The sequence below is a fragment of the Elephantulus edwardii genome, unplaced genomic scaffold (genome assembly GCF_000299155.1).
Source record: "Elephantulus edwardii isolate Elephantulus edwardi_28Jun2011 unplaced genomic scaffold, EleEdw1.0 scaffold00012, whole genome shotgun sequence".
NCBI classification, from domain to species: Eukaryota; Metazoa; Chordata; class Mammalia; order Macroscelidea; family Macroscelididae; genus Elephantulus; species Elephantulus edwardii.
Genome location: NW_006399762.1, coordinates 2,572,168 through 2,581,364, shown reverse-complemented (window position 1 = coordinate 2,581,364; position 9,197 = coordinate 2,572,168).

The following is a 9,197-nucleotide window of genomic DNA, read 5'->3' as shown; positions in this document are numbered from 1 at the left end:
GCCTTGTTCATCCAATTGTAAAAAATTTAGAGTAAATAGGGCAAGAGAAATCCTTTCTTTTGGGGTTCGGCCTTTGCCTATTCCCCCTTTTTGTTTTGAAAGACATTCTTTAAGAGTGCGGTGTGCTCGCTCCACCATACCTTGGCCTTGTGGATTGCATGGTAGGCCATGTTTTAGCGTAACCTGCATAGTGGTGCAAAAAGATGCAAAAGAGGCAGCCGCATAGCCAGGGCCATTATCTGTCTTTAGCACCGAAGGTTTGCTCCAAGCTGCCCAAGCTTCTAAGCAGTGCGCAATAACATTGCGAGCCTTTTCACCAGATAAAGGGGAGGCAAAAATAATACCAGAGCAAGTATCGACAGAGACATGGATATATTTTAGTTTCCCAAATTCTGGGAAGTGTGTCACATCCATCTGCCATAGCCTCAAAGGTTGAAGACCTTTTGGGTTAACTCCCACACCAGGAGGGTGCAAGTATACATTACAATCCGGGCGGGGACCACTTGTTGCGCGCCTTGCCTGTCCAGCAGGAATAAGGACACAACACACCAGCGGTTCCTTCTCACAGCGGTTTACTCAGGAGTTAGTTACAGAGGGTGGTGGAAGATGGAGTCTCTCGTCCCTTCCCCGGGGTGCGGCTTTTATCCTCTTCTCAGAACTCCGCCCATCAGTCTCATGTGTCATGCCTCCATTGGGCCATTAACCCCACATGAGATCAAGCCACTGTCCAATCAAAACAGGGTGACTAAATAAGGTCTTGTTTGTGATTCAGGCAGTCAGAGAGAAGCAGGAAGTCAGTGCCATCTTGTAATGGTGACCACACACTGTAGCTCTCCACATGTATGTATATGTTGGAAAGTTGAAGAAGGAAAGAATGAATCATTTTAATTGTGTTAGTGAAAAATATTTATATATCATGAACTGCCAAAAGCTCTAATCTATCTTCGAAAAAGTACAGCCAGGATGCTCCTTGACGGTGAGGATGACAACTTGTTAACTCATGTACTTAGGACATGTTAACAGAAAGTACTAGGCATTAGATTCTATGGATAATAAACTATGGATAACATTGGTAAGAATAGAAATTCCAGGGCACTTAGCTGTGCTCATGTAAAACCTGTACATAGACAAAAAAATCAGTTGTTCAAACAGAGCAAGGGCATACTGTGTGCTTTAAAGTCAGAAAACGTGTGCATCTGGGTTGCATCCTTTCTGTATGCATCCTTTTCATTATGCATGCGGTAAATAATTTGAGAAGCTGGACTGCATGAAGAAGAATATGACATCAGGGTTGGAGGAAAACTCATCAATAGCATATATTATGCAGATGACACTAATTTGCTTGCCGAAAATGAAGACAACTTGAAGTACTTACTGTAGAAGAGCAAAGACTATAGTCTTTAATATGGGTTACATCTCAACATCAAGAAAATAAAACTTTTTACCACGGTACTGAGATAACTTGGGGTTACTGAGATACTGAAATTCGTGCCACTGGTGTGTCAAATGTGTCAAATGCCATAAGGTTTACCTTTGGTGGACAGGCTTTGGTGGAGCTCCCTAATTAAGACAAATTAGGAAGCAGGATGAACCATCTACTTCCCAAATAACAGATCTTTGAATACATTACAGACACTAAAGAAAGAGGATAGTTATAGTGGTGTAGTTGTGGAGCCCAGATTAGAGGAAAAACAGTAACAAACATCATTTAACAATTAGAACATGGAATGTAAGTAGCTTGGATGTTGGAAAACTGGAAATTGTTAAAAATGAAATGGAACACATATATATAAACTTACTAGGCATCAATGAGATGAGATGGACCAGTTTGGGCCACTTGGAATCAGATGATCATATGGCATACTATCTAGGACATTCATTTTTATCTGCTTTTTTAGGAGAAGGTTTCTTTTGTTTTTTCTTGATGGCTGAGGCAGAATTCTGCTTTCTTGACATTATGCTAATCTTTTCTTAGTAGATATTAGGTCATTGTAACTATGTGGTTGCTGTAATGCTGAACACTGGGACACTGATGTGCCAAATGTGGTAATGGTTACCCATGGTAGACAGGTTTGCTGGAGCTTCCTGACTAAATCAAGCCAGGAAGCAGGAGTGGCATCCACTTCTGAAATGGCTTGCCTCCGGAAACTCTATGTACATCCAGTGCTCAGGCTTTTCGTTCTTTGGGTCGCTATGAGTTGTCTATGACTCAATGGCACCTAACAACAACAACAACTATATATTGACTCAGAGTATTGCAATGTTTTGTGAAGGACCTATATATTTGTGCTCCCTTCTTGACCTCAGGCCCAGTCCTGCAGCCTCGACAACAGTTCCCCTCCACCCCCCAGCCCCCCAAAGTACCTGAATGACATACCAGGAAGCCTTTTGTTCCTTTCCAGAAATGGCATTTACACCTGACTCTAACAGTCTTGGTCCCTTCTGCTTGAGTTTAAGGGATTCTGCAGGGTGTAACAGTAATGATTCCTCCAAAGTACTGTGGGTGCCACACATCTTCCTGCCACCCCATCATTTTTGATCACTCCTGAATCATTCAAAATTTTGCCCACAGCATCTTTCAATATTGCAACTCGAGGATTAAATTTGTTTTTCAATTCTTTCAGATTGAGAAGTGCTGAGCAAGTTGAAATATGAATTAAGTGGAATTCCTTCCATAATTGATTTGTGAACAAGAGAAAATGATAGTATCGTGACTTGAGTCCCTTTAGAGAAAGATTAATGGGTTCAAATCCTGGTTCTATCACCTACAGCTAGCTGTATGGTATTGAGCAGGGTAGTTGGCCTCTCTGTGCCTTTGATGTTTCATCTATAAAAAGATGATGATAATAATTGAACCTAACTCAAAGGAAAGAGATATACATCAACACTAGGTGATTAGTATTAAAAAGGTAGTGTGAGTGTTGATGGACTAACTTTACCCCAGATTTGGGTTTAATCTTTAGTTCTTGAGAAATAGCTTCTAAAACTTTGGGATTTCCCCAGTGATTGATGTGTCTTTGATGAGAGATCCAGATGGCACCTGCCAAGTCGATTATACTAGCTATGTGACTCAGGACATGCCAGAAAGACTTACCAGTTTATGTTTCTGGCCTCAGGAAAGGTGAACACGATTGAATCCATATGTCCGTATAACAAGATCCACTACAGAAGCTCCACAGGTTTCCTGATTGGCAGTAGATGTACATGTTAGTACTATGTGAGAAATTGTTGTTTAGTGCTGCCAAGTTGGCCCTGACTCATAGTGATCCATGTATAACAGATGGAAACCCTGGTCTATCCTACTCCAAACTCATAATCTCTGTTACGCTTAAGCTCACTGTTGCACTGTATCAGTCTGCCTCATTGAGGATCTTCTTTTCTTTCATTGATCTAGTTTTCTAAGCATGAAATTCTTCTCCAGGGACTGACTGCTTCCTTGTTAAAACATAAAATGTCAAATTTGTGAACCTTCTTGGACTTTGTATTATATGTTTCTTCACACATATGATTTTTGTGCTTTAATAATACCGTAATCATAAATCCACTGTGAAAGTTTTTTCTGTGTATCTAACAAACTACCAAGCCCAAAGAAGTAATGAGGGTCAATATGTGAAGTAACTGAAGTTATCTGAGTTTACTGCTAGCATCCTGGGGAGTATGAGGGAACCCTCAAATATGTATTCAACAGATCAGAAATGAGGATATCATAGAGAACCCCAAGATTGTGACTGAGATCTGAGATCTTTGTCAGATTTGGCAATCTGGAGAGCGATTCCATTTTAACACGTGAGATCTGACTTCATTTTGGATGCATGAGTCAGCTAGGAGTCTTCTCCATGGAATTTGGAAGTCCCAGCTTGCTTCAGCTTTTCCTGCTGGAATAATTTCCTTCTCCTCTACTTAGATACAAATTTGCTATATAAATGGCATTTCAGTACAGAAGAAAGACATTTAAGTTAAAAGCTGTTATTAGAATGATTATATTTTACTGACTTTAAAATAACTCAAATTTATTACCATAGAGTTGAAAGTGACTCATAGTTGACCCTCCAGCAAGTTTTTCAAGGCTGTAAATCACACAGAAAGAGATTGTCCATCTTTCTTCTGGGTAGTAGCTTGTGGATTTGAACCAGCAGAGTCTCAGAGTTTGGTCTTTAGCAACTCTACAGACTAAGCCACTCTGTTGATTTAGAGTCATATTAAAAATAAAAACCAACATTTTCCTACTACCATGCAGCTCTATTTACAGAACTCCCTCCCTTGGTTGTTCTTGTTGTTATTGGACCACTGCGTAGACTATGACCTCCAAACAGATTGCTGCATCCTGCTTGCTGCATCCTGTATCACTCCCTTGGCATGGATTCAAACCATTGACCTTCTGGCTAGCTGCAAAATGCTTGACCTCTGTACACAGTTCAAACCCAGCAGTCACACTGCAAGACAGACGGGGCACTTTGTTTTCATAAAGGCTTAAAGTCTTAGAATCCCATGACACAGTTCTATTCCATCCTGTAGGGTCACTATAAATAGACTTTACGGTCATAGGTTTTGTCGGATTGATTCCCAGGATAGACTGAACATCAAATAGAATTTCAAGCAAGGATATGAAAACAATATATCAATATACTAACTTTCTGATAATCCAGCATTACTATGATACTCCAAGACTCAGAAAGTCTAAAAAAAAAGTTTCTATGTGTGAATACGTGCATCCATGCACACAGAATAACAGACATTAACAATTTAAACTTCTTCACCTTCTTTTGAAGACATTCTGAATCACACTTCCAACATATTCCATGCTTAGAAATGGCTTTTTCGGGAGTGGGGAGATTACTTTCATGAATGCCTTCAAGCTGTGTGAACACATTCCAGGTTCTTTGAAAGTTTCACTGCCAAGTTAATTGTCAAGTTGCACTGTGAATAGTGATGGAAAATTTAGATAGGAAGGGAGGAAGGAAAGAAGAAAGGAGACAGGAGAGAGAAAGAAACACATTACCCATCATGACTGAAAATAGAAAGAGAGATTGTAGCTTCCATAGCCTTCCTGAGACACTCCTGCCTGGGATAGTAAATGCTAGATGCTCCCTTTGGGCTCATCCGCTTTCTCTCATTCTCTGCTAGTGGAACTGGAGCAGAGGACATCCTCACAGAGGTAAAGGGCATGAGACAGTATCTTTTCCATTTCCCCCTTTTGGGCTGTTTATTTTCCACCTTGCAGTTTGCCTTGACTCAGAGCTAGATGATGAGATAAACAGAAGACACCACTGTGACTAGGTCATAAACCAGCAACACCTTTGCACTGAGGAATCCATGAAACTAAGGCTTGGCCTTTCAAGACATGCTCATTTCAATTCTTGGGTCCAGTTTTGCTCTTATGAATTTAAAGCTTTCTCAAAGGGAGAAATGTGGAGGGGTTGTCATGTCAGTGTTCTGGTCACATCTTTGAACTCACATACTGTAGACTGTTTGGATTTCCTAACATGTCCTCAAGGACCCTTGCTGGCACAGAGGTTAATTGCTAGACCACTAACCAAAAGCTGACAATTCAAACTCTCCAGCTGTTCTGTAGAAGAAAAACATGGCAGTTAGCTTCCATAGGAATCGGAGCTTTGGAAACCCCTGTGGATAGTTCTACTCTGTCCTATGTTCCCTCTCCTATAAGGTGGAAGTCAGGAAATCAAAAGGCAAATTGCATTGGGAAAGTCTGTTGTCAGGGACCTCTCCAGAGTACTAAAGAGCAGCAATGTCAGTTTGGAGACTAAGGTGTGCCTGATCTAAGTCATGCTCTTCACAATTACTTACTAAGCTTCTGAGAGATGGACAGTAACTAAGGATAAAAGAAGGATAAAAGCCATTGAGTTGTGGTGCTGAAGAAGAGTGTTGAATAATCATGGACTGCTAGGAAAACAAACAGTTCTGTCCTGGAGAAGGAGAAACTAGGATGCTCCCTGGAGGCAAGGATTTTGAGGCTCCATCTCACATACTTTAGGCACATGGCCAGGCTGGACCAATCCTTGGAGAGGGACATCATACTTGGAAAGCTGGAGTGACAGCCCAAGAGAAGAACACCCAGGGTGAGATTAATTGTCTCAGTGGCAGGAGAAATGGGATTAGGTCTCTCAGATATGATGAGATGGGCTTAATATTGGGCAGAGTTCGAAGTAACTCTTTTTGAGTTGTAGGCAGCTCAATGGCACATACAGCAACAACAGCATAGGGTGGCTATGAGTTAAAATCAGCTCCACGCAATGAATGGATTTGTTTTTGGTTTTGTGTTTGTTCTTTTTTTGGTTTGATGTGCCCTCTTACCCTCTGGCTCACTGAAGTAGACACCTTCACTTGCCAATGACGTAGCCAATGAGACAAGTGGTCATATTCCCTTTTACTCCTCAGAACTCAGATCTGTAAGGTTGTGTGGGTTAACAGCCTTGCTTATTAAGAAGCTGGACTGGTCCTGTGGCCACAAAAGTGACATGAATCATGGTTAAAAATATCTACTGCTACCTATTGGTCTAATGTCATCTTCTTTTTTTTTTTTTTATTTTTGTGTGAGTGTACCGTCAAATCAGATCTTACTGGTACAGGAGGAAATTGTCCCTCCTTCCCCGGCAGAGCATCTGGTGGATTTGAACCGTGCTCCTCTGGGATTGTAGTTACAGGTCCTTGCCACTAGGCCACCAGAGCTCCCCTTAATGTCATCTTCTAAACCACCTAAAAATAGTAGAAGAATCATACAGTTAGTAAAGTGATCACCAAAAATTTACCAAAAAAAAAGTGAGCTTGATGCTTCCTAAATCATGCCAATAGACTTTTTTTATATGTAAACCTCCATTCACTGCTTATTTATTCTGGGAAGAGGGACAGAGAGAGGGAAAGTGGGAGAGAAAGAGCAAGTGAGGGAGAGGGGGAGAAGGAAAGTGACAGAGGGGGAAGAGAAAGAGAGGGAGAAAGAAAAAGAAAAAGGGAAGGAAGGAAGGAAGGAAGGAAGGAAGGAAGGAAGGAAGGAAGGAAAGGAACAAGGGTGGAAGGAAAGAGGGATCACTTCTTGTGGTCTAGTGGGTAAGGAGTTGTTGCATTGCCATCCAAAAACTAGGTGGTTCAAATCCACCAGCTGCTCAAAGGGGAAAAGATGAGAAATCTTCTTTTATCCAGTTTATAGCTTCTGAAAACCCAGTGTAGGCTTAGCTAACAGTTGACTCTGACTTGACAGTAATGAGGATGGGTGGTGATATAAAGAAAGACATGGCCATTGGATTAACAATACCACCCTCTACAGACTTTTTATATTAGGAGTGAAAACTGTCTAATTTTTTTTTATAATTATGGTGATGTTTGGCAACAACAAAAAAGATCTAAAAAAAATCAAGAATCACTATTCAGTATATTTATTGGTTATATTTTTAAAGATTAAAAGATATTCTAATCAAAGTATATTATTATTAAGGGTTCTCCCATTTTCTGTTATTATCTGTAATTGCTGAGGAGTTAATTTGCCCATTATTCTATTTTGTTTCCTTCTGGTCTTGATGTGTCAGGGAAAGAATGGGATTTGTTTAGTTAGGAACTCTATTTTGCAGTTATTTGTGTGTGAGGTATGTGGCAAAAAGCTCTACTGTCTCACTCTTGATATTTCCTTCCATGTGGAAAAGCCCCCTTTACTGCTACACTTCTGATTTGCCTCTTCCTCTTTACTCATTTGTGCAAGAAGCTCCGAAGACATAGTATGTTATACATTGCACTATTAACCAAAAATGTCAGCAGTTCAAATCCTCCAGCCCTGCTGCTGGAGAAAGCTGGGCAGTCTTCTCCAAGAAATATTTATAACCTTGGAAACAATGGGCAAAAAGAAAGGGGAATTCTAAAAATCCTTTACAAACACAGTCACTACAACCTCTCAGTCCTCAAGTCTTTTGCAATGTGACTTGCCTTTTGTCTTATCAAGTTTGTTTGTTGTTGTTATGTACCATGAGTTGGAATTAAGCCATAGCTGACCCTCCATTGAGTTTTCAGAGGCAGTAAATTGCATAAGAGGAAATTGCTCAACTTTCTCCCTCGGAGCAGCACAGCTCCTCACCACTAGGGCCACCAGAGATTTCTCCACACCTTCAGTATGGGCTGGTCTGTGGTTTGTTTGCACTGATGGAATGCAGTGAGAGTGCTCACGGAAACCTCTGAAAGCTTGGCCCACATAGCCTCTTGAATGCTACTGCCACAGGAAGACAACCACACAAGATGTCTTAAGGACGTAAAATCACATGGAGACAAAAATCTAACCAACTGCTAAAACTTGGTGGCTTCGTGCATTACGACTCAAGCACAGTGACGTGCAAATGAGAGTAGCAATGTGTGTGCCTGAGACAAAACAAGCAGAAAGACATAACTGAACCCGGTGCAAATTTCTGACCTGCACTATTGTGAATGGAGAAAATAGTTGTTACTTTAAACCATTAAATTTTCAGATGCTGTGTTAAATGGCTATAGATCACTAATACGCACATAATCTGAGCAATGAGTCTAGAGCAAGCTGAGCATGTATAACCTATTAATCTACTTCTCATTCTTCTTTAGGAAGGAAGATAGTCATTAATAGTCAATCTCCTTGCCACCGACACCCCCTGCAAGATCGAAAGTCATACATGTGTGTTTATGTTGTTGTTGTTGTTGTCCATTTCCGTTGAGTCGACGACCACTTATAACCACCCTATGAACAACAAAAGGCCTAAAACTTTTCTATAACCATGGTTATTTCTCCAGATTCATAGAGTTTTCAGAGGCATGTGGTTTATTTAGGAAGTGGATGCCACTCCTGCTTCCAAACATCTTAAAACGGGAGCTCCACCAAACACTGTCCACCATGGAGAGCCATTAAGGCATTTGACCCCCAATGGAACAAGGTTCAGCTTCATAGCAAACCAGATTAGCGCCATACAGCAAATTGACAGAAGAGTGCTGTACAACTTAGAAGAATGTTCCTTCAAAATGAAATAACAATAGCAATAGGCCCTCAGGCCCAACTGACATTTAAATACAAGGGCCCTCGAAGTTTCCAGAGGCAGGTGGTTTAGGAAGTATATGTTGTTGTTGTTGTTATGTGCCGTAGAGTCGTTTCTGACTCATAGCAACCCTATGCACAACAGCCCTAAACCCTGCTCTATCCTGCGCCAACCGCACCACCTCTGACACACCCATCCCGA